Genomic DNA, 26,951 nt, shown 5'->3' with positions numbered 1-26,951 from the left:
GACAAGTTGTTGCCAAAAGATCAGTATGTTCCAGAGAAGATTTTTGTTTAAAAAAAACCAGTGGGGTGGGCCCTTTGTATCAGCTTTAAAATTAATTGCTTTATAGGGACTCAGTCCCCCTTAGCCTGCTTATGGCCAGAATCTTCTAGTTTCTGACTCCTGAAGTTCCTTTTAATCATGGTCCCTGGATGTCTCATACCCTCTATCTACAAAAATAAAAGGATCCAGCTAGAACCCAACTCTGATACTCTGATAGTGAGCAATGCCTCACTCCATGAGGAGTTGATTTCAGTGACACTACATGTGGAGTATGGTATTGTTGGTGTCACTAGGCATAGCTACCAGATAACTCGGGAGAGTGGAAGGCCAAAATTGCCGATGAAGCTCTTCTGCTCTGGGCCTACCTGAACCACAAAACTCCATCTTGTGAACTCTCACCTACTTCTGTGCTAACTGCTTACATGTTGAAGCAGAAATGTAAGGGTCAGCTTTTCTCTAGCATACAGCTGCTGTTTTGCTCAGACTGCTGTGAACAGGTCTTGCAAGGCCAAGAGATAAGCAGGCGAAGGGAAAGTTTCTAACATGCACACTGTGTACCTGCTGTAACTGTTGTCTGGAAGGGAGGGGTAAGGGAGTAACAGACAAAGGCTTGCACAGAAACAGCTTGGAATATAAAAGGGAAAATTTTATTTGTATGTGCTGCACTTGATTTGAGACATGCTGGTCTCCTAGTGCCATTTCAGAGCTCTGAAATAAACTTGGCTTGCTTTCTCCCCTCGGTGTCTTTATTGGTGCCAAGCACACCGGGCAACGAACCCCTGTTTGCCATCTCGGGGCCCAGTTCTGGGCAGGCGACAGTATGGTATGGTATGGTATTCTGTGTTGGTATCACAGAATGTGTTGGACCATAGAGACTCTGACTGGCCTCTGAACAGTCCTTTACCAAGTCTTCTTTCTCAGCTGATGTTGTTTGACTTTCACCCACAAATTGCACTGAAAATGCTCTCTAGTATAGTTAGCAGTGTGCATAATTTTTAAAAAATTGTAAATGTATATAGAGATTTTAAAAAACAACTAAAACTCAATTGATTTCAGGATAATGTCCATAGAGTATGAGGATAGGCACTTATAGACATGAATAGTAATATATAAATAACAGTTTGTTAAGTGACATACCAATATTAAACTGGTGTAACACAAGTAAAAAAAAATACCCACAAAACACAAAAACTTAACCTATTACAAAAAGGGGACAGTGAATGAATGCATTCATGTATTAAAGGTTGTATGGAGGGAGGGCTCAAGGACACAATACAAACAAGTCCCACTGCTAAAAATATCACAATGCTTTTGTAATCCATAGTTATAGATGGCTGCTGTTCTTCTACATGAAGAGTTTATTACTGTGCATGCAAGTGCTGCAGCCAGTTTGGCTATTACTTGCTCTATCAAGAAGCCAACACATTAAGGATGGGCCACTGATTTCTATTCTCTGGATTTCTGTATCCATCCATACTTTAGCTGCTAGTGATTCCAGAGACATAACGAAAAGTAATGGGGAGTGGTGAGAGTGTTAATCTAATACTTTAATTAAGTGCAATGTTGCTATGTCAGCAGCCATAGCAACTATAAAATTATGATTATTAAATTACTGCTGTGATCTAATCTCTCCAAAAATTAATCTCAAATGAAAGGTGCTATGTAGTCCTTCTGTCTACTTAAGTAATGATATATCTCCCAGTACCATAGATTTTGAATACTTCAATGACATTAACAGACATATTATCTCTGATGATGATGATGATGATGGTCACCTCAATTTTGAGGGCAATGTTGTCAATCATAGTTTTGTACAAATGGGTCTTTGCATGACTCCATAGACCAATTCGGGAAGAACAACATTACTCCACTGGCCACGGAGCCATTTGCCTAGTTGTGTTGATTGCCCTGCACATTGTTTCTGTGCTGTGCTTCCTGCTGCTCCACGTGATTTTTCTCAAAGTTGTGGATACCCACCCTTATGGCGTGCTGCCACACAATATGATCAATCGACAGTTGCTCAAAGGTTGAATAGGAAATGTTCATCTTGCACAGATTTTCTTTTGGGGTGTATTTGAAGTATTTCATCTGACCTCCATGCTTACGATGGCTAGAGCTTAATTCAGAATATAAGACTTATTTTTATAGATGGGTCTCAGGCATTCGAATTACATGGCTAGTCCATCTCAACTGGGCACAGACCAAATGAGCCTCGATGCTGACCAAACCAGCTTTCACCAGAACTTCAGTGTTGGAAACCTGGACCTGCCATTTGATGTCCAGCAATTGTTGTAGGTGTTACAAATAGAACCTCTCAAGCTTTTTAATGTGTCATTGAAAACAGGTCCATGTTGTACACCAGTAGAGCAATGTCATGAAGACATCATAGAGTTTGTTTTTTGTCTGGATACAGATTCCATGTTGCTTCCAGATTAAGTGATAGAAGCGACCATATGTGGCACTGTCTTTCTTAATTCATGGTCAATTGTTGCTTCATTGTTCAACATACTGTTGAAATAAGTAAACTGACAGCGTAGAGCATGGTACCTTCCAGTCTTATTGACAGGTCTTGGTAAGGTTGTTTAGGAGCTGGCTGGTATATAACCTCAGTTTTCATTCAGCTGATAGTGGGGCCCAAGTTATGAGGCGCCGCAGCAAAGCAGTTTGCAAGATACAGAGTGCGCCATCAAGGCACAATCATCGGCATAGAGTAGTTCCTGGATCAATGTTCCTATCATCTTGGTGTTTGCATGTAAATGGGAAAGACTGAAAAGCCTACCAGTGCAGAAGTGTATGAAGACACCATGTGAAGCATCATAAAGGGCTTCCTCTAGCAATGCAGCAAAGAAAAGACCAAAATAGCTAGCAGCGAGGACACATCCCTGCTTCACCCCATTCATGATTGGAAATAGCTATGTTTGCACTAGCTCTTCCAGCCATGCCTTCATGGAATTGCTGAATGATGTTAATAAATTTGTCTGGACATCCAAATTTACTCAGCAATTTCCAGAGGGAAGTGCAGCTGACCATATCAAATGCCTTAGTTAGATTGAGAAACAAGATGTTGGTGCTATTCACAACATTTTTCCTGTAATTGTCGAATGATGAAAAGCATGTCATGAATTTTCCTGTAATTGTGGAATGATGAAAATCATGGTTGCTGAGCATGAAAGCCACACTATGACTCAGATAGAACATTGTCGATTATTTGGGTCACAAATCAGTTCAAGAGGATCTGTGCAAGAATCTTGCCAGCCATGGAGAGCAAAAAGGTACCATGGTAGTTACCATAGTCACTCTTTGAGCCTTTACACTAATAAATAGTGACAATGTTGATATCTTTCAGTTGTGACAGTATAACTTCATGTAAAAAAATTCAAAGAGCTTGTCAATTGAGACAATTTCCTCCATGTTTGAAAACCTCAGCTGGAATGGCATTGGAACCAGGGGATTTATTATTTTTCATTACTTGAACAGCCATCAACACCTCAGCTTGTGTGGGTGGATAGGCAAGTGCAGTAAATGTAGGCAGTTTATGGACATTATCCAGCGACTCCTAACAGTAGATGAATGATTAAGTAGTTCGCTAAAATGTTCACACCACCATTGGTGGATGGCAATACGATCTGTGATGAGAGATTCATCATCAGCATTTGTTAGTGGTACTAAGGCAGATTGATTAGACCCATACACGGCTTTGACCACCTCATAGAAACCTTTCAAGTCATGATTATCAGCAAGCGCCTGTAGTTCCTCTGCTCTACAGTCAAACCACATATTTTGCATTTGCTGGAGTCTGCGTTAGAGCGTTCTGCAAGCTGCCCTATATCTGGCCTTTTTTGACCCAGAGTGCAGGTCAGCTAAGAGGTGCAGCATTCTCTTATCACTTGACATCAAGGAGATTCAATATTTCGGGGCCATTATAATGGAACCAGCCTGCATGACAGCATTTCATATACCCAACACTATCTACAAAGATGTTAAAGATTGTGTCCCATGGGGATACCCATTCGGCAGATATGTCATCACTGATCACTGGATATTAATAAATGTATCATCACTACATGCCTGGGAGATGGAGAGGTATTACTATCCTCATTTTACCAATGGGGAACTGAGAGCCCAAGGTCACTCAGTAAGACTACGGAAGAGCCAGGAATTGAACCCAGATCTCTTGAGTCCCTGTCCAGTTCTTTAAACCAAATAAACATCTTTCCTTTCTGGGGCCCTGATCCAAAGCCCAGTGGCTGCAAAAGATTCTTGGATTAGGACCAAAATACAAAATATTGTTACAGGGCCCAATCCTGAGGTCCTCACTCAGCTCTTTCTCAGAAAAATACCCATTGACTTCAGTAGGATTTTGACAAATGAAAATGGATACATATTCTGGGCCAGACGCTGATTAGCCCTGGCCTCAGGGAAGTACTGAGAGAGAGAGGGAATCAGTCTCCCCTATAGCAGCATCTCCTCTTTGTGGGAGCCTGCAGCAGGCTCTCTGAAAGTCCATGGAGTATCATCCTTCCTGGCAACCTGCTGGGATTCTATGGGAATGTTCACTAAGTTCTTAAATTAAATAATAAATAAATAGAGATATCCTATCTCCTAGAACTGGAAGGGACATTGAGTCAAGTCCAGCCCCCTGCCTTCACTAGCAGGACATAGTACTGATTTTGCCCCAGATCCCTAAGTGGGCCCCTCAAGGATTGAACTCACAACCCTGGGTTTAGCAGGCCAACACTCAAACCACTGAGCTATCCCTCCCTTCCCTTTGTGCTGCGAACCCCTTTTGTAAGCAAGGATCCAGGGTTTCTCAGCTAGAGGAAGCTCTGACCATGCTTCCAGGGAGCTGGGGAAGGCTCAGTACCAATGGACATGCCCAGAGCCACTATGAAGATGGCCTTGTGGATCCATGAGAGCAGCAGAATATGAAGTCTAGAACCTTGCTCCTTCTGCAGTGTGACAAACCCTAACTTTTGCAGGAGGGAATTTGGAGCCACAAGAGGAGAATATTGCTGAGTTACCTCCTTTCCTGCTCCCTTCCCATTAGACTTAGAGGGAACAGTCTGGCCCTGAGTAAGGACCCAATGATTTGATTTAGTATTAAATAGTAACATTTAATAACTATTCGAGTTGCAACACACAGCTAGACTACAGCTCTAAGAGCTAGCATATATTTCTGAGATGTTTTTGACAACCGATCTACATTTTTCACATACAGACAAAACTATTATATGAACCTCTGTCTATGAGAAATATATACACAAGATTAGATTAAAGTGAGCACATTTTAAGCACAGTAAATTTGTTTTCTTGGCAATTAAACTACAGGACATGGTTTCATGATCTGGGGAATTCCTAGGAAGTTTTATTCCTGAAGCAATATTATGGTTATTTATTACAAAGACCAAAATTCGTATGTCTGAAACGGCATTGTTACATAAAAAGTCTTTTTTTTTTTTTTTGGTATCCATGACTACAAATGAGCTAAAAGCACATTTTAGTCCATAGTCAAGATATAACTTCAAATATGCACATCAACTACATATGCCCTTGAGCTAATCTGTAAAGAAATGTTGCATTTAATAAATTAAATATGCAGTATCCATTTACTTCAGGTACAACTGAAGTTATATGAGTGGCTGCTTATTTTTCTTCAGTTCCACCAACTTCTTTTAGAACGAGCTAGGCAGCTGAGGTTCTAATAAGGTAAAAGCAAGTTGCAACTTTTTTTTTTTAATGCACTTTTTTTGTGCACAATGCACAGTATTTCTAAAAATGACAACACAGTTCTACAGAATATGTGATTATCTCTGAAATAGAAATCCTAAACTTGCCTAGTACAATTATATATGCTCTGGAGATTTCACTTTTTTGCAAGTGACAAGAGAAAGCTGTCTTTCCCTAACCACTCGAATATCTTATTATTTTTGGATGATTTGTACTAGCCTGAGTCATATATAAATGCTAGTGAAGAATTCCATGACACATACTCCCAACAAGCAGGAAGATGACAGCTGTTGCCTATTCACAGGACCATATTCACCCACTACTTTGACTTCAGTGTGGCATAGTTTTGACAATCACAATCTGTAAGTACAATAATGGTTTGGCTTGAGGTTTCACTGAAGGAACCTAAAGGGGGAGGAGGGGGAACCTGAAAACTTTTATAAATTATAAATAAAATGGAATGTAGCAAAATAATCTAATGACATTCAATTGTTAATAAAATTGCCATCTTGTTTGGTTGAAATGCTCCAAGGGGTCCTTTGTCAGATTCTTATGAAACAACTAAGTTAATTATTCCTACTGACTTTCTGAAAGCTCATTTTCAGTATGTCCCTTTTAGTGAGCGGATGGTGGGTGGGGGATTGCTGGGCAGAAAGCAGTCCCTTTTGTCAGGAGAGACAAATATCCTCCCCTGGGAGTCTTCCTGGCATCAAATAACTAAGTATGATTCATAACTGAGGATAACATGCCGTGATTTTGATTTGTTTGGTTCAGATTGTTTGCTTTAAATTTCAAGGAATGCATGAAAAGCAGAACGGCAGTTTTTATGCTGCTGTAGAACTTCATTAAAACTCTCACTTCGCAATCCACCTGAAAAATTGATGTTCTCCCCCCACCCCCACAAAGATGTAAGAGTAGATGCTGCAGTGAGCTCTCTATTAACTAAGATTTCATTGTTTTATAAAATGTACTACAATATATTGTCAAGTACAGTGGATTTACAGCTCCACTTTGCCAGCAGCTAAAATTCATTTTATACCATTTCTTTCTTCTTTGTTTTTTTGCACATAATTTGTATGCAGGATTATTATGCGTCAAGTTACAATGTGCGCTCTTTTTAGTCCCTACGCCAGATATTTCAGAACTGTGTTTCTCCATAATTTTTATTTCTCTGTTTTATTCCGCAGTTATACAATACAACAGCTGAAAATGTGGCAAGGTAAAAATAAAGCATTGCCACCATGGTCCTACTAATGGACATATAAAAATACAAGGGTCTGATCTGAAGGCTTCATCGGGAACAGGATTGGGCCTCAAGTGTCTAGATAGAGATGAGCTTCAGCCCTGACTACAAAGCCCGGACTCTTGGGAAAAGTTCCAGCCCATATCTGGGTCTGGACACTACAGGTAGTTTTTATGTCTGGGTCAACCTAGGACAGCTGTCCACTGCTTGCATCACAGGATAGGGACGAGTTTACTTAAAGGATTGTGCCTCAGAGACGTAGAATCCCTTCCTAAGCAGTCTGGTGTTCTGGTAAAATGAGTGTGCTGCATACGTTAGAATAGTGCAGCCTGCTTCCCCTGTGAAGGAAGGGGACAGAGCTATGGCTTCTCTGCTCCTCCCTGAGTTCAGTGACTGCAGTCATGATTGGTCTTCGAGTAGGATGCACAAAGAGGGAAAGAGTAGCTTGGTGCATTTACCATAACCCATCCATGCACTTGCCCAATGGATCAGTTACAATCTATGACACTGGGCTGAGCCTTGCTACCATTTCCAAAGGCCCTAGAATTTTGGAAACATTCACGCTAGGATCAGATTTGAACTTGTCAGCTCGCACCCATATATAATTAGAATGTGACGAATCTTTCATGATGCAATGTCCAGTGAACATCATCTGGAAGGCTCTGGGAAGAGTGAAAGGAAATGAGGAAAAAGATTTAGTTGGGGATTGGTACTTCTTTGAGCAGGGGGTTGGACTAGATGACCTCCTGATGTCCCTTCCAATCCTGATATTCTATGATTCTATGATTCTAAGAAAACTCAGATCTTAAATATGGATTCATTTTTGTCAATATTTTGGTATATCTCAATGTATGCTTTGTAGGTAATGAGTCATTATATGCATAAAGCACTTAAAAATGCACTTTAAATGATCTAACATAATGTTTGGTACTTTCTCAAACCAATTATGCTATCTAGAAAGATAAGAAACGCTGCTAAGTATACATTTTTCTCCACTCACAAATAAAATAATTAAAATATATCTCACTGTAAAAAAAATCTTACTTTGTGCCAACAGCTGCCAATGCTCAAATACATGTGTGCAAATGTTTTCATGAATAAAGCTGCATGCACACAAATGGAAGCCAGGATGAGAGTCATTTGGAAATTTGTCTCTAAATATCTCATCCCAATTTTCACACTGTCAAATTAAAAACCATATTGAAAAAAAATCTATCAGTTTCCAATCTACGTTACAGATAACACTACTGAAAATTAAAAATGGCAAAATTTTAAAGATCGTATATACATTTCACTGTTTGTATTATTAACTGTAAGCATTCTCTCAGTTTGAACAATGAAAACAAGCTAGTTGGATTAATTTTGGGGGACCGCCTATACCATAGTCAATATCATGTTCTGTCTACTTTGCCAGCACAAAGCTGCAATGATTGGGCTGTAAATAACATAGGGTGAGGTTCATCATTGTTTACAAAATGACTCATTCCTGTTCTATTAAAGAAATGGGAACAATCTATTGATTTTAGTTTTTGTAAAAACTTATCTTTACAAAATCTAAGTGCTGAACCAAATTTGACCTGACAGTGCCTCTTCAAAACTGTATTATGGCTAAATTCCTATTTGGATAATTGCACTTAGCCGGCAGTACTTACAGTATATTCGTCCAACAGTTGCAATTAGATACAATATTTTTGACATATTCTACTATAATGTTAAACAGCTGCTTAGTTCCACTCCACCAATGCTCTGCATTATACTAGGATGCAAATTGATTCCTGTATACAGAAAGTTTGTAAAGAGTTAGATAATTCTTCTGGCTGAAAAGCACTCAATAAAAAATTAAGGTATTATTATTTTATAATAGAAAATATGACTGACCAGCGTGACACCATCAAAGTTTCTTTTTTACAGAGAGAGTTCTGTATCTGGTAAAAAAAGGTAAATTAATAGTTCTTTTCAACCTAGGATTATATTATATTATTACTGTTTGCTAACATAAACATAACATAGTAAAAAAATCATTGGTATAACAAACCCAACATTGTAATTATTGATACAGAAACATTACTATATGGCCACAGTAAACACAGAGGTGCTGCCAAAAATGTTAACAGTTTCTATTCATTGATAGAAAATTTACAGCTACAACTTAGAAGCAATTACCTGCTTCTATCTGGATCTCAAAAGGGGGCTGTTTCTCCAAAGCTTTGACCCATGCCAGTGGAAGAACACAGAGAGAAGACCAAGAATGAACCCAGATGGTGGATGGCTAATGGAAGAACTTATGAACAAGAGGTATAGGAATGAGATGAGAAGAGTCATGAAATAACTCAGAGATAATGGAAAGAGACAATGGCAGCCACAATGGATGCTGAAAGGTTGAGATAAGACTGAGAGGAATGAGGATGGTGTGAGCAGGGATGTTAGGAGAAATGGAGAATTGGCAAGGGATGCATGTGGAGAGACTGGAGGAAAATGTGAACTTCTGTGGAAGGAGAGAGAGAGAGACATTCGAGATCTGCAGAAATGTTACAAAAGAAAGTATGGGCCCACTAAAAAACTAGTGAAAGACTGAGGGAGGGGCTACAAAAGGATCAGGAAAGTATGTTAGTGAGCAGAGTATAAGGATTTCAAAGGGAGGAGCCTGGGAAGACAAAAGGATCAAGTAAAAGCCTGGCAGGAATGAAGAGTGAGCATGCCTAGAACAGAAGAGCTAGAAAACACCTTAAGTTGTGGAGAGAGAGGGGAGATTGGAGGTGACCTGAAAGGAGAAGGGTTTTGGAAGCATCCAACAGAGGTGGAGAAGAAGAGGGCCAGCAATGGAGCACCATCTGGAGAGGCCACTCTGAAAATAACAACATACACTTTGTGGTTACATGTTCGGCTGCATGTGTGTGTTTTCCCTGTGTGCTGCCCCAGCTTTGCACAGACAGCCGGCACAGCAGACCTTGAGCGAACCGCCCAATTACCACAAGATCTGGTACGAAGGTACCAGGCCAGGTTTATTGTTGACAAAGCACGGTAATAGCACCTGACAACTCTATGAGGATGTATGCCCATAACAATGGACGCAGCTCAGTAAATGGTGGAACTTTCCATTCCATCCTCAGCTAGACAAAGATACTCCCTCTGAGATACATTTTTATACCCTGATACAAACAAGTTAGTACTGCCTCTGACATAGTTAGTTACTGCCCCCTGACGTGGCTAGTTATTACCCATCTCCTTGACATGTTAGTTCAATCAAAACATCTCTATTATGTACTGTCATCCTGCCCTTATCTTTTAGGAGGGGTCAGTGTGTTCCTGTTACCCTTGGGGAAAGTTTTTGTACCATCCTTAATATCGGAATGTTCTGGTACCACTTAATATCAGAATGTGTTTGCGTAAGTACTTTGTGCTTAGCACTTCTTAAAAATGTGTATTTCTGCATTATCAGCCCTTTTCTTGCCAAATTCTGCAAGCAGGTCCTGCCTCATACCAGGCCTCTAATACACAAGAGCTTGTTTCTCAGGCTCTCTTCCTACTACACTCTCTAATTATCAGACTTTTGTTCTCCTCTCCCCTTCTTATAGGCTGGAAACTGTCTAATATACGGCCTTCATTTTTGTGTAACAGGGTGGCTCCACATTGTGTAAGAATCCCCTTGCTTTCTTTCATTTCACTTTCCTTTTATTTCTACCGAAAAAAAAAAGTATTAGAAATGCACACTGGGTTTTAGTCCACACTATCTAATGCTGTTCTGTTTTGCCCATTTGCATCCACAAAGAAAAAGAGATAGGTGAGACTAATGGAAGTACACTGTAGTCCGACTGACTGGCAATGTGAATGAGTATTAGCTGCCCAGGAATTCAGGGAATGCTGGCAGATAATAAAAGAAATTAAAGGTATAATATGAACCACTTTAAGCACTAAGGAATCACACATACTATTAAAAATACAGCTGTGAAGTCATCTTAAAAGGAGTAAGTTATTGGTACTAGATAATGTTTGCATTGGCCCATGACCATTCCTAAGTAGTGCATGGCTATTAAAATCATCTGTTTTTTCAGTGAATGAAAATTGGAGCGCTACTAAATTGGATGAAAAGAACAAATACCTTTTCCACACAAGTTCTGTTTTACAAATTTTGCAAGTGCTATTTATGTGAGAAAAATTAAGCTTATTTGTGTTAGCATCCCAAAGAGACAAATTAGCTATTCATTAGCAACTCAGTTGAGCTCCCAATAGGTGCAGTTTTTGAAAGCATTAAACGAGAAGTCAAAATTACACAATGCAATTTATATATGCCATGCAACTTTCACAACAATCACAAAAAAGAACATATCACACAAGAAGCTGAAAGTGGGAGGGTTTTGGTCAGAGTCAGTCTTACACCTTTTGTCAGGCTAACTGTGATGATGTAAGGATGTGATAATAGCCTAGCAGTGACCAAGCACCTAGGATTTATTCATGACCAGTTCTGTGGGGTAGCCAGAATGCAAAGTACTCACCAATGCCACTTGAGGGGAGCTGTAATGAAATGACGGAATAAAGGTCAAAGATCAGCATTCAGGATATCTTGGATTTTGAATGCTCTTAGATGCTGCGCTAAATTTTGTTTAGAAGAGTGTTGGGTCAGCTTCTCTGCAAATCTTTTTCAGGAAATGATACATTTTATGTCAGTACCACTTGCTCAATAGCCATTAGACTGACTTGTCTTTATACTTTGCTAGGAGAATTTTCCTACTTTTACTACAGTAGATGAATAGATCACTCCACTGGTCAGTTTCCTGAATGATTAGCCATCTTCTCCACACAAGTGATAAGCCACAGAGTTGAACAGATCCTCAGTTTGGTGTCCCAAACTCCCCCAGATCACAGGCAAGGAAAAAAGAAAAGGTTCCCTCCTTCCCAAAGAAGGTGGGTGATTTCACACCACGCAATGGTCATGTGGTGGTCACAGCAGAGACATGTTAGCACTTCCCCAGGAAAGGAAATAAATCAGTTCTAATGATAGTTAACAACTTAGATGCCAACAAATAGTGAATAGAGCTCAACACATGTAACTTTGGTGTCCAGATTATATAGTTAGTAGTATTAATTTAAAGGACACCTGCAAATGTATAAAAATAGTGGGTTAGAAATTAGTCCTGTCTACCAGTGTGAATTTCATCAGTCTAGGTCTACAACCTAGGTTGAAGTTCGCAGAAGGCAACTTCATGGTGACCTAGCCTGATTTCCAATGAGTTCAGGAATATAGCTGAGCTTTTGGCCCAAGCATGGGTTGCTTTTGGAACTGGAACTATTAGCACTTAGAACTTTTAGTATGTGACACTTTATTCCTTTTCCTTAAAGAACCCCTTTCTAGAAGAGGTTATTGGTTTAAAACTATGGCATTTGGGGGCTTTCTATGATATTACTTGGAAGAATCTGTTCCACAGTCTGATCAGTACAAAGAAGGGTTTTGGAGACATTTTTTTCTCCAAACTGGCATGATACTCTGATGAAGATGTGATGGCTTGTTAGTATTATTTGGTTATAGTTCTATGGCTTGTATCTAGAGTGTTTATTCTGTAGAACGCAGCTGAATGCATGTATTTTGCTTTATTTTAAATACACTATTCTCAATCTACACATGGAGGTTACTATTCCTAATAATAATTATTACAGTAAAGCAAATAATAATGTTTTATGTTAGAATGTCATTGTTAAAATGCAATACTGTCAGAATGTGGTTTGTACTTTATAAAATGCTCCTTAATTGTGACTGTGTGTCACACTGAGAGTTAGGTTCTGTACTTAAACAAAAGCCACAGCAGATCTTAGGCACAACAACACCTCCTTCAAACTACATGCTGCATAGGGCCACAGGAAAAAGACCATGGCATTTGCTTACCATGGCATTATGCAAGACATGGGAGCAGAGGAGATAAGAGGCCTTGTACAAAATAGTAGCTAGTGATGACCCTTTTCTTGTTAATAAAGAAATATGTGGGGAGACAACTGACCACAGGGAGAAATTTGAGGCTCAAGAGAACACTGGGCCAAGGAAGGGAGACTATACAGGAAAAGAGAACAAGAGGGTAGGAGATGAGCGAGAAGGAAGGCATGAAACAACAGCTTAGAGGCATAAGTGAGAAGAAAGAGAGCAAGGGGACTCTCTCACAGGGTGGCACTGGCCCTTTTAGAGGGAGCCGGGTCAGTGCGGCTGTGACTCATTAGCTCACTCTGAGTTTAAAAGAGGGCATCTGGCCTTAGTGGGAGAGAAGATCTGGTGAGACAGAGAGAGCAGGAAAAGAGGGTAGGTGGGAGCTTCCAGACACCATGGTACTATGGAAGGTCCCTGAGGGAAGCTGTGGTTGGTTCCTGGCACAAATGCCAAGTAATGAGAGCAGAAACTGATAGTTGATCCAGATTTTCAGTTGGTGTCAATTGGTGCACTGTGACACTTATTAACACCAGCTGAGAATCTAATCCCCATCAACCATCTGTAAATGTTTTATAAACGTAAAAGTAGCATTAAACTATGCCCACTTTTCTGCAGTTGGGTATTAAGGCTTGAGCTTTAGTTTTCTCTTTCATTCTGTGTTAAGCCTTACCAGGTCTGAGGTTTTATTGCATGTGATAGGTAAAGATTAAGATTGGAGCTTTGAGTATCCCACACTCTGTGTTACAGTTAAGTAAAATGTATTCTATAGCTACGGCTAGGTACTATGCTTAGAGCTTTACTTCTGTCAAGTATTAAGTTTTATGAGGCTTAATGTTTTTATACAGTTTTCTATAAAATGTAATTTATAAGATTAAACCAAGACAACGTGGGATGGAATAGGGACACTGGGAGACTCAGGCCATATCCTCAACTGGTGTGACATGGCCCCCACTTACTTCAATGGAGTTGTACTGATTTATACCAGGTGAGCACCTAACCCTCAGTGCTAAACTGAATTTCATCCTTTCACTGTCAGGATTTATTTTAAAAGAAGAAAAATAGGGCCTGATTTTTATTTACACTAAGGATCCTTTACTGTGCTCAGACAGCACAAACAGGCAGAAATGGTCCCATAAATACTGCTGTGTGGGCCCTTCCTATCTCAGGTACAGCTGGTGTTTTGGCTCTACATCATCCCTTAGGGCAAGGGTTGTCTCTTTGTTTTGTGTTTGTACAGCACCTAGCACAATGGGGTCCTGGTCCATGACTAGTGCTTCAAGATGCTACGGTAATATAAATAAATAATTCCTGCCTGTGTATCCTAGCACGTGATGTGGCCTGAGTGCTCTGCCCTATGGCTGTTCTCTGCTTCCTAGGGCCTACAGGAGCCACAAAAAAGCACAGCAAAAGTTAAAGCAGTCCTGAGGGTCTAACTTACACTGGGGTTTGGTAGGCCCCTCCTGGGCCCAGAATTTGGGGAGCACAAAGATGGTATAAAGCCACCTTAGCACCCCCACCCCTCAACTCCAGCTACAAGGAATAGAGTAACTTGGAATCAGGCTCTTACTGTTTATCTGAGGAAATAGGGGTGGCTGGGAACTGGAATTATTAGCACGAAGGAGCAAATCCTGACCTGCCTTTGTGGCCAAGGAGTGTTCTTCAGCAGTGCAACTAGTATGGAGCCACTATACAAGGGATTCAGGGCATGCAGAGATCCTCAGCTAGTATAAATCAATGTAGCTCCCCTGAAATCAATGAGGTGCACCAGCTGATAACCATTCAACTAATGCCTTTTCATTTGATGATGGTTTATGCTTTTCAGGGAGGGTGTGCTGAGAGCTTCTTTGCATTGACTGTGGTAATGCCTTCAGTCCCCTGCTGGTGTCATTGTTCTATATGGGCCTCCCTGCATACCAACTGCCGATGGGCAGCACTTACCTGCTACATGCTTTCTGCCACCCCGAGTGGTCTTAATGGCTTTCCTAAACACCTGCTACAATGCAACCTGGCTTGTTGGCAGACACAGGTACCTTTGATCTGCATGGGTTTCTTTCCTCAGCTGTTCAGATATTCTTTCCTGGCACACGTGGCAATAAAACACCTCTAAGAAATACTTCTGATAGGATGGGGAGAAGTTAAAGGTAAAATGGTTCATCCCTCAGTCCCTCCTACCTATGGTCAGCAAACATGAAGATAGAAATAGCTTAACACAATGTGAGGAGTGACCTTGAATTCTGCAGTGGTTATTTGGAATAGGTAAAAGGCACCCACTCTGAACTTCCAGGAACCCAGCCCACATGTCCCATCTGCTGACTCACATCCTCACTTTATGACTGATCCACCAAAGGAAGAACACTTCAATCTCTGCTGACAAGGAGCAGAGCCCCATCAGCAAGAGATAGGACAGTTGGCTGCAATCTCTCTAAAGAGGGGGTCTCTGGAAAAGAGTGTTACAGTCTCCTATTCAGAGTAAAACAAGATCTGTTCTGGATATGAGTCCACTTGTTCTTAAGAACACCTCCAACTTTAAAGGGCAGGGGAATCAAATTGAAACTGTAAGGGGAAAGGTTTCAGAGTGGTAGCCATGTTAGTCTGTATCCGCAAAAACAACGAGGAATCCTTGTGCCACCTTAGAGACTAACAAATTTATTTGGGCATAAGCTTTCGTGGGCTTAGAACTCACTTCATCAGATGCATGGAATGGAAAATACAGGAGCTGGTATAAATACATGAAAAGATGAGATTTGCTTTACCAAGTGTGAGGCCAGTCTAATGAGACAATTCAATTGACAGCAGGATACCAAGGGAGGAAAAATAACTTCTGAAGTGGTAATGAGAGTGGCCCATTTCAGACAGTTGACAAGAAGCTGTGAGTAACAGTAGGGGTAAATTAGTGTTGGGGAAATTAGGTTTAGGTTTTGTAATGACCCAACTACTCCCAGTCTTTATTCAGGCCTAATAGGATGGTGTCCAGTTTGCAAATTAATTCCAGTTCTGCAGTTTCACGTTGGAGTCTGATTTTGAAGTTTTTTTGTTGAAGAATTGCCACACTCAGGTCTGCTTGAGTGTCCAGGGAGGTTGAAGTGTTCTCCTACTGGTTTTTGAATGTTATGATTCCTGATGTCAGATTTGTGTCCATTTATTCTTTTGCGTAGAGACTGTCCGGTTTGGCCAATGTACATGGCAGAGGGGCATTGCTGGCACATGATGGCATATATCACATTGGTAGATGTGCAGGTGAACGAGCCCCTGATGGTGTGGCTGACGTGGTTAGGTCCTATGATGGTGTCCCTTGAATAGATATGTGGACAGAGTTGGTATCGGGGTTTGTTGCAGGGTTTGGTTCCTGGGTTGGTGTTTTTGTTGTGTGGTGTGTGGTTGCTGGTGAGTATTTGCTTCAGGTTGGGGGACTGTCTAATCATACTCGGCTAGTACACCAAGTTAAAAGTGTAAGCGGCCCAATCTGTAACAGCACCACTTTGGAAGTGGGAAGAAGGGATGCAGAGAGGAAAGCATGGCACTCTTACACCTCCTTGAAAGTTTCTTTGCATTTGAGACAAACCTAATGCTCTATGACTGGTGCAGATGCATGTTTCAGAAGAACCGAGACATTGGGCAGTCCCTCATGCATGGCAGAGATTATGTTGTGGTACAGAGAGTAAGAACCAATGTTTGAGAGGAACTGGATACTGAAGCAAAACACTTTGAGAGACCAAATTAACCAGATCTAAGAGAGGGCCATGGAAAGGTAGATGGAAGAAAAGCCAGAAAAGGAACCTAAGGTACTTACTGCAGCACTGTATCCACATGTGCATGACCATGTCTACACAACCATTCCATTATATCCAATCACACAAAATCGAGATGACAATGGATAGAGATGTGGAGTAGGAGCACCATGATTCAACCTGCAGCCAAGAAGTAGGGCTTGTGAGACAAGTGCTCCAGCTGTGCAGAGCTGACCAAGTCTTCATGGAACAATGGGATTAGAAAGTAACACACACACAAAGAGGAGGATGGGGAATGAAGCTGAAGGTTTGGCACAGATTTGTTTGTGAAATAATATTTTTTCAACTCCTGCTGTTGAATCAGTTAAAGTTAAGGGAGAGTGTGTGAGTGTATTTGCCTGTTAAATGCACAAAGTAAATCCCAGCTTCAACTAAACATTTGACACATTTTGTAATATGCCTCTGCAGCTGTAACTCTGCTAGTAGTTTTCCAGCTAGAATAAAACAATTTTCATAATGTAAAATTTCTTAAATGGATGTAGAGGCCAGATCCTCATCTGGTGTAAATCAGCCTAGCTCCACTGAAGTTAATGGAGTTATGTTGATTTATACCAGTTGAGGATCTGGCCCAAAATGCACTCATGTATAGTTTTCACTAATAGAGCAAACGCTGTCAGCTGATGACGTGTTCAAGAATACCTTGCTTTATAGCATGTAACTGGGGCAGGGAGGAGGAGGAGAGAGAAATGGTGCCTGCCAGAATCTTCCTATGTACTGCTAACATTAGAAGCCTGGTGTAAAGAAAAGAACTTTAAGTATTTTGCCAGAGTTTTGTGTTGCAAAATTGTTATGCTGTGTTAATATTGCTGAATGTGACTCTTAAAAGTCAAGGACTATAAAAATATTGTATTGCTTGTAAACTAAGGGCTTGTTTGTGACCTGCTCTAATGTGGCCTTGCAGGAGAGTAATCCCCTCTACCCTTGCCTCTGCTGATTGTGACTCTGGGCATGGGGAGGAAGCAGGGAGTATACACCCTATACTCCCCATTGAGAGCAAGTGGGTGGGAGATGAGCAGAACTGTGGCTGTCCACCAATCCTCACGTGCCAGTCAGCAAAGGAAATGCCCCCTAGGGCAAAAGTGGAGCAGGAAGGAGCTATGCTTTTCTGAGGGCTCTCTTGACTGGCCCCTTATTCTTAGCTGACCCAAAAGGCTCAATCTAGCCCTAAATAAGTACTCTATGGCATAGTCAGGCATAGGGTGACCAGATGTCCCATTTTTATAGGGACAGTCCTGTTTTTTGGGACGTTTTCTTATATAGGCACCTATTACCCCCTACCCCCTGTCCCATTTTTTCACAGTTGCTATCTGGTCACCCTAGTCAAGCACAAAGCACATCATTCTGGGGGATGCCAGCTGGGCACATCACAGCCTGTGTACTATTGGCGATCATTAATATTGTGGATTCGAAATTGAAGAAAGGCTGAAGGTTTTTCATTCTTCAAACCTTTTCCTCACCTTTCTCCTACAGGTGGGAAGTGCAAACTTAAAAGAACAACAACTAAAAGAATCGTTACTAGAAGGAGTAGTTATTTTAATCCTTATCAAACCCAAGGGAATTAATCTTGCATCCTTTATATAAATGAATGGAGTGCTAAGTATTAAATTACATGCATGGCAATATTATCTGTGTATTCCCTTCCAGGATGATGGGTGTTTTACATTATCTTCTAAAAACTCTTCTACTATATTTAAGCAGACTTTCCTGGGTCAGTCTGACATCTGTTTAGGGGCCACTGTCCATTGAAGGGCAGATGATGCCAACTGGGTGCGGCAAAAGCCTCGAGCAAATCTTTCATGCTGAATTATTTAAACTTTGTTTCAGTGCCTAAGCAGACACATGCCAGTTTTATGTTGAAATAATTCCATTTGTAAGAGGCCCAGTCTCTGCAACAGTTTAAGATACAGAAATTAAGACTGGAAATAACCTCTGGACATGATTCTGCCGAGTTACACTGGTGCAGTCACTCTGCAGAAGTCAATGAGCCAGATCCTCCTCTTCCTTACATTGGAGTAAATCAGCAATTACACCTCTGAAGTCAATGAAATTACACCATGTGACACTGAGAATCAGGCCCATTGGGTCTGAGTTTTGCCATTTTGCTGCTCTTCTCTCACACTCATTGTTAGCTCAACCACCTGGCTTCTTTTACATTTTAATCACTACTTTTCTTTACAAGGCACTAGTTATTATTTCTTTAAGTCCTCATGCTCTTTACCCCAGAATGAAACAAAAGGAACAGGAAGGTTACTTAAACCATTTAATTCTGCAATTGTGCCATCATAATTACAACTCTTGATTTTTTTACCCCAGCGGCACAAGAAAACTTTTATAGGAAAAAGAGGCAACAAAATTTACATTCCCACCCCTCTTTCCTTGAGTTCACAAAGCCCAGCTTGGCAGCTCATCACCCTGAATGAATGATATTCTGCAGCTGTTCCTTGCCAACCCTATAACCATGTTATATAGGAGGAGGGCTACATTTTCAATGGGTAGAGGTACCATTGTTGCTGCATCTTTAGGCACAACAGTGCCTCCAATGTCTGATCCTGCACTATTTAAGCCAGGATCAAGCCCTTAGGATCTAAGGGTCTGTCTACATAGCAGCTGAGAACATGCCTCCCAGCCAGGGCCGCCCAGGGGGGAAAATGGGGCAATTTGCCCCGGGCCCCGCAGGGGCTCCGCGAGCCCTGGCCTGGCAGCGGTCCGGGTCTTCGGCGGCATTTCGGCGACAGGGGACCCTTCAGTGCTGCCAAAGATGTGGAGCGACTAAAGGGCCCTCCGCCGCCAAAATGCCGCCAAAGACCCAGACCGCCGTCGGGTCAGTACAAGCGCCACAGCTCCCCCACTTTGCCCCAGGCCCCCTGAATCCTCTGGGCGGCCCTGCTCCCAGCCTGGCTAGACAGATGAGATCTAGCTCCGCTCAAGCTAGCATGATGAAAATAGCACTGTGGATGTTGTGCCATGGGTGGTGGCGGAAGCTCAGACTCAGGGAGTCAGCTGGATGTGCGTTTGGGCAGCTAGTCTGAGCTGCTGCCCATACCACAGTGTCCCCACTGCTATTTTTAGCACGATAGCTTAAGCAGAACTAACATGAGTCTGTCTACCCAGCTGGGAGTGTAGATATACCTATTACAGTTCAGGGCATCTGCCTCTGTATTTCCCATTAGTGGTCCAGCAAGGGTAGGCACTCTCAGGCTTCCAGCTCCTCAGCCATTGCCTTTCTGGAGGAGACGCCAGGGGTGCTGGAACAATTAGTATAGTAGGGATGCCGAGAGCCATTGAATCAAACTATAGACCCTGTATATGATGGAAACCACTTCAAGTCACGGGGTGCAGCAGCACCCCTAGTTCCAGCATCTATGGGAAACTCGTGTCTCTTTCTCTTCTGCCTGGGGTATTTCCAGGCTGCACTGTTCCCTGCCCATATGGTTTTATCCCCAGCACAGAGAGGCTGGCCAAGAACGTGTGCTTCAGAATTGGTTAGCAGGTGTAATTGCTACAGCTATGTTATTACACAGCACTTCCTACGCAAGCCTACTTTATTCCTAAGATAAAAGGCATTACAGAGAAAACACATTTTAAAAAAAGAAAAGAGCCTGACATGCCTGCTAACAAGCTTACCTGAGTTAATCCCAACCCTAACATGGATTCTGGCAGGAGCAGTCTTTCAAACCCCAAGGGGGATTCCTTGTGGTTGCAAGTTCTTCACAGCTTTAGTTAAGAACAAGCACACAGTCTGATGAGACCTAAGTAAGCCCAGTCCTTCCAACCTTTCTCAAAGGATTGGGGCCTGCCATGGACCAAGGCTCCTGCCTATTTGCTGAATCAGGAAGGTGGCCACAAGCCACTTTAAAACAAGGCTATTTATTCAAAAACCCTTTAATTGTCTCTTGGTCCCCGGAGAATCCAGTCTGAACTAGTATGTCACAGAATCATAGAATCACGGAAGTGTAGGACTGGAAGGGACCTCAATAGGTCATCTAGTCCAATCCCCTGCACTCAAGGCAGGATTAAGTAATAACTAGACCATTCATGACAGGTGTTTCTCTAACCTATTCTTAAAAACCTCCAACCTCCCCAGGCAATTTGTTTCAATGCTTACTCACCCTGACAGTTAGGAAGTTTTTCCTAATGTCCAACCTAAACCGCCCTTGCTGCAATTTAAGTCTATTGCTTCGTGTCCTACCTTCAAAGATTAAGGAGAACAATTTTTCTCCCTCCTCCTTGTAACAACCTCTTGAAAACTGTTATCATGCCCCCACCCTGCAATCTTATCTTCCCCACACTAAACAAACCCAGTTTTTTCAATCTTTCCTCATAGGTCACGTTTTCTAGACCTTTAATCATTTTTGTTGCTCTCTTCTGGACTTTCTACAATATGTCCACATCCTTCCTGAAATGTGGAGCCCAGAACTGGACACAATACTCCAGCTGAGGCCTTATCAGCACGAAGTAGAGTGGAAGAAGTAGTACTCCGGTCTTGCTTACAACACTCCTGCTAATACACCCCAGAATGCTGTTCGCTTTTTTTGCAACAGTGTTACAGTGTTGACTCATATTTAAGCTCGTAATCCACTATACGCCCCAGGTCCCTTTTTGCAGTACTTCCTAAGCAGTCATTTCCCATTTTGTATGTGTGCAACTGATTGTTCTTTCCAAAGTGGAATACTTTGCATTTGTCCTTATTGAATTTCATCCTATTTATTTCAGAGGAGTACTCCAGTTTGTCCAAATCATTTTGAATTTTAACCCTATCCTCCAAAGCACTTGCAACTCTCCCAGGTTAGTAGCATCCACAAACTTTATAAGTGTACTCTCTATGCCATTATGTAAATACATACTTTTAATATGCACACTTCTCTAGGGTGTGGCCTCAAAAGGTTGATTAGAGAGGAAGATCATTAGCATCCCCTCTCCCTACTAGAGAAGGCTCATACAGTGCCACAATAATGCACACACAATTGCCTTTTTAATACAATGTTACCCCAAAGGTATTAACCCTAATTCAATACAGGTTAATTTAATTCAATAAAGTTAATCTTAATTCCATATGGTTTGTTCAGGATATTGTCAGTCTGTCACAATACTCTTAATGCTAATTTGCAATAACTGGTACACTTGCTATTTTCAATGTCAAATATTTGCAGAAAAGAGCTTTAGAACATTGTGAAGCTTCTTACTATGTCCACCTCAAGCAGTAAATAGCATAGACAAAAGAGTCTTTTCTTCTTCACTTTTCATTTTTAATCTTAGCCTGTCATTTTGTTTTTACTTAAAAAACAAAACAAAACAAAAACAAAAAAAAAGAAGCTGTGTCATCTTTTAAGTTCAACCCTGCCAGGCAGTGGGGCAAAACACCTGTTTGTCAGACATACAGATAGTGAGGGGCGGACAAACCACACTGTAGATTATGTGAAAAACAGATTAGAGCACCTAGAGTTGCTAGCAACCTAAGAAAGAGCAATGAGGGAGTTGGGGAAAAAAGGATTTGATCAGTTTGGAAAGTGCAGAGAGGATGGGAACTGTCACGCTGAGCACAGTGTGAGAAAGGAAACTGTCAAGAAGTGCATGGAGAAAAGATCAAAACCATCAGAGGCAAAACAGAGAATGAATCAGACTGGTCAGCAGGAGCCGGGAGGTCAGGAATTGTAGGATGGAGCACTTGAAAAGGATCACAGTGGCCCTAAGGAGTACAGAGAAAGCATGCAGATAGCAGTGAACACTCAAATAGGCTATCTAAGTGGCAGTGTAAGCACACAGAGAAAATTAGAGACCATCGGCAACCGTGCATGAAGGTCTATTCACTGAAGAATAATAGCTGTTTTAAACAGGGCTTTTATAACTTTCATATGGGCCTCACTTGATGTACATTGATGAAGCCCTGTTGATTTCAATGGAGCTATGTTGATTTAACCAGCTGAGGCCTTCCCATCGTATATATAGCATACATAATAGGGTAAACATACTTGTTCAAAATGGACAGGCAGGAGGAAAAAGGGAGGAGAGGTTGCATTGTACACCAGGAGTATATACATTTGTTCTAAGGTCCAGAAGAAGAGGAAAGGCAGACCAGCTGAAAGTCTCTGGATGAAGAAAAACGGGGGTGATGTCATGGTAGGATCTACTTTAGACCACCTATTCAGGCAGAAGAAGTGAATGAAACATTTCTAGAACAAACACAAAAACATGACCTGGTAGTGATGGGGGACTTTAACTATCCAGACATCTGGTGGAAGAGTAATATGGTGAAACACAATATCCAGTAGGTTCTTGGAATGGATTGGGGACAACTTCTTGTTTCAGAAGTGGAGGAAGTAACCAGAGGAACAGCTAATTTAGACTTGATTCTGACTAACACAGGGGAATTGGTTGTGAATCCGAAGGTAGAAGGCAATTTTGGTGAACGTGATCATGAAATGATAGATATCATGATTCTACAGAAAGGAAGGAGTGAGAACAGCAGAATAAGGACAATGGACTGGACTCAAATAAACAATAAGGACAATGGTCTCAAAGTGGCAATACAGCAAATTATCCCCATGCAAAGGAAAGATAGGGAAAATGGGAAGAGGCCAATATGGCTACAGCAGAAGCTCTTTAATGATCTGAAAATCAAAAAAGAATCCTACAAAAAGTGGAAACATTGCTAAGGACAAATACAAAAGAACAGTGCAAGTCTGTAGGGACAAAATCAGAAAGGCTAGGGCATGGAATGAGTTACCCCCAGTGAGGGGCATATAAGGCAATAAGAGGTGGCTTTTTAATATGGTAGGAGCAAGAGAAAGACAAACAAAAGTGTAGGCCCTCTCCTTACTGAGGAAGGAGAGCTAATAACAGATGTCACAAAGGAGGGTGATATGTTTAATGCCTATTTTGCTTCACTCTTTTCTTTAAAAAGTTAATTGTGACCAGATACTCAACACAATTAATGTTTACAAAAAGGAGGAAGGAACTCAAGCCGGAATAAAGAAAGAACGGGTCCAAGAATATTCACCCTACAGTACTTACAGAACTAGATGATGCAATCTCGGAACTCCTAGCGATCACCTTTGAGAAATCATGAAAGGTAGATGAGGTCCCAGAGGGCTGGAGAAGAGCAAGCATAGTACCTATCTTTCAAAAGGGGAACAAAGAGTAATCAGGGAATCATAGACCAGCTAACCTAACTTCAATACCTGGACCAAATTTTTAAACAATCAATTTGTAAGCAAACAGAGGACAACAGGGTTACAAGTTATAGCTAGTATGGCTTTATCAAGAACAAATCATGCCAAACTAACCTAATTTCCTACTTTGAGAGGGTTACTAGCCTGGTGGATGGGGGAAGCTGCAAACTTGATATGTCTTGATTTTAGTAAGGCTTTTAAAACAGTCTGTCACAGGGTAGGAGCATATCCAGCAGGGTCGGAGGGGCAGGCTTCCTCAGCCTGCAAAGCAGAGTTAACCCTTTCGGGGCTGGGGCAGGGTAAGTACACCTCATCACACACCCTACTCCTCAAGACAGGACCCAGAGGTGGTCCGTCCCCTTTGTCCTCTCCTCCCACCCAGGAGTAAAAGTCTGCATTAGCATGGGCCCTACCTGGGCGGTATAACATGCTGAACTCATAGGTACCATCTTATAATCGGTGCGTTTGAATCCTTCATGGTGTTGATCCATCGTAGGGGTGCATGGTCTGTAATAAAATGAAAGGGGCTCCCCAGTAAGTAATATCATAGAGTCGCTATCGCCCATTTTACCGCTAGGGCTTTCTTCTCGATGGTGGAGTACTTGACTTCTCAGGGAAATATCTTCTGGCTTAGGTACAGTACCAGGTGTTCCTCCCCATCTCATTTCTGTGATAGCACCGCCCCATGCCTCACTTCTGAGGCGTCCGTTTGTAAAATAAAGGGTTTTGAGAAATCTGGATGGAACAGGATGAGTTCCTGGGTAAGTCGCTCTTTCAAGGTCTAGAAGGCCTTTTCACAATCCTCCAACCACCGGACGTTCCATGGCTGGGAATTCTTTGTGAGGTCAGAGAGGGGGGTGGCTATCATGGCAAAGTCTGGCACAAACCACCTGTAGTACCGGGCCAAGCCCAGGAATTGTCTTACCTTCCTTTTCATTGTAAGGGCGGAATAGTCCCTCAGGGTCTGTACCTTGTCCACCGGGGACGGAGTTGGCCTGCCCCCACCATGTATCCCAAGTGGGGCACTTCTTTCTGCCCAAGGTGACACTTGGCGGGGTTTGCTGTGAGTCCTGCTTCCTTCAGAGCCTGTAGGACCAGGGTGAGATGTTGTAGGTCCTGCCGGCTATAGCGCATCACCACCTGCTGGACCAGGCATTCCTGCTGGGTCTGGTGCTGGGCCGCCAACTCTTGGAGCAGCTGCTGTTGTTGCTCCTGTTGCTGGATCATCTGCAGCTGCTGTTGATTGGCAAGCTGCTACATCAGTTGAGCCTGCTGTTGTTGCTCCTCCTGCGCCGCATGCTGCTGCTGACTTTCCAACATCCACTTAAGGAGCTTCTCGGTATCCATGTTGGGTTGTTGCAGGGATTCCCCTGTCTAATTCCCCTTGTCTGGACCTCTCAGTAAGTCCCAGGCAATGCCAGCATTCTCCACCAAGTTGTCGCTGGGTAGCTATGCCCTGTTGTGGGGTGTCGGGTCATGTAGGGTTAAAAGGACAGAGGCGATTCTGCAGCCGGTTAGATCCTACGTTGATGACCCTTACTGTAACATAGGGTAGTATTGCCTAGTGACTAGAGACAATAAACGGCCCTTCCCATCAGGGTAGCGTGGCCCAATAGCCGGAGTCAGTGAGTGGTAAAGGGACTCGGGCCCTCCCTACTCCTCTGAGCCCCATCCTAGGGTCCTGGCAGTGGTGGGGTGCTCACTACTGAGTCAGTGGGGATCCTCCTGAAGCATGCTGGCCGGTTCCCCGGTTCACTGACCAGTGAAGAGTTCGAGTCCCTTGGGCTGCTTCTTACACTTTCCCCTTGTTGAAACTCCCTGGTTTCCCTGGGGTTCTGGGGTCCTCACATGGCTGGGCTCCCACCGGCGCCATCCCTTTTCTGGGCCGTAGTCAGGGCTTGTAGCAAGTCCCTGCAGGGAGCTTGCAGCCTGCATCATTTCCCATCAGCAGCCTCTCCCCATTGAGTTGGGCTGCAGTGCTACCCTTTATACGCTGCCTTCAGACTGAGCATATCCCACATGACATTCTCATAATCAAACTTTGAAATGTGGCATAGATGAAACTACTATAGAATGGGTGCACAACTGATTGAAAGATTGTATTCAAAGAGTAGTTATCAGTGGTTCACTGTCAAACTGAGAGGACTTATCTAGTGGGATCCCACAAGGGTCTGTCCTGGATCTGGTACTATTCAATTTTTCATTAATGACTTAGATAATGGGATGGAGAGTATCATTATAAAATTGGCAGATGATACCAAGCTGGGAGCGGTCGCAAGCATGTTGGAGGTTAGGATTGGAATTCAAAATTATTGTGACAAACTGGAGAACTGGTCTGAAATCAACAAGATGAAATTCAGTGAAGACAAATGAAAAGTGCTACATTTAGGAAGGAAAAAACAAATGCACAAATACAAAATGGGAAATAACTGTCTAGGCAGTACTGCTGAAAAGGATCTGGGGGTTACTGTGGATCACAAATAGAATGAAAACCAAGAATGTGATGCAGTGAAAAAAGACAAATATCATTCTGGGAGATATTCACAGGCGTTATGTGTAAAGCATAGGAGGTAATTGTTCTGCTCTGTTTGGTACTGGTGAAGTCTCAGCTGGAGCACTGTGTCCAGTTCTGGATGCCACACTTTAGGAAAGATGTAGATAAATTGGAGAGAGAGACCAGAGAAGATGAACAAAAGTGATCAATGGTTTAGAAAACCTGGCCTATGAGGAAAGGTTAAAAAAGCTAGGCATGTTTAGTCTTGAAAAAAGAAGTCTCCTTCATAAGTCTTCGAGCATGGTAAGGGCTGTTATAAAGAGGACAGTGATCAACTGATCTTTATGTCCACTGAAGGTAGGATAAGTAATAATGGGCTTAATCTGCAGCAAGAGAGATTTAAGTTAGATATTAGGAAAAAACATTCTTACTAAAATGATAGTTAAGCACTGGAATAGACTTCTAAAGGGGGGTTGTAGAATCCCCATCATTGGAGGTTTTAAGAACTGGTTAGACAAATGCCTGTCAGGGATGGTCTAGGTATACTTCATCTTGCCACAGTGCAGGGGATGGACTTAGA

The 26,951-nt window shown here is 42.1% G+C and overlaps 1 protein-coding gene across 5 annotated transcripts in view; it reads right to left on the bottom strand.

The window, feature by feature from the left end:
• The window catches only part of STK32C (serine/threonine kinase 32C), a 236,948-nt gene that overhangs the window by 101,379 nt on the left and 108,618 nt on the right, over positions 1-26,951 (bottom strand). The window lies entirely within an intron of this gene.

This window comes from Malaclemys terrapin, chromosome 7 (genome assembly GCF_027887155.1).
Source record: "Malaclemys terrapin pileata isolate rMalTer1 chromosome 7, rMalTer1.hap1, whole genome shotgun sequence".
Taxonomy (NCBI): Eukaryota; Metazoa; Chordata; order Testudines; family Emydidae; genus Malaclemys; species Malaclemys terrapin.
The sequence above is the reverse complement of the archived record's forward strand: the minus strand, read 5'-3'. Positions and strand labels throughout refer to the sequence as shown.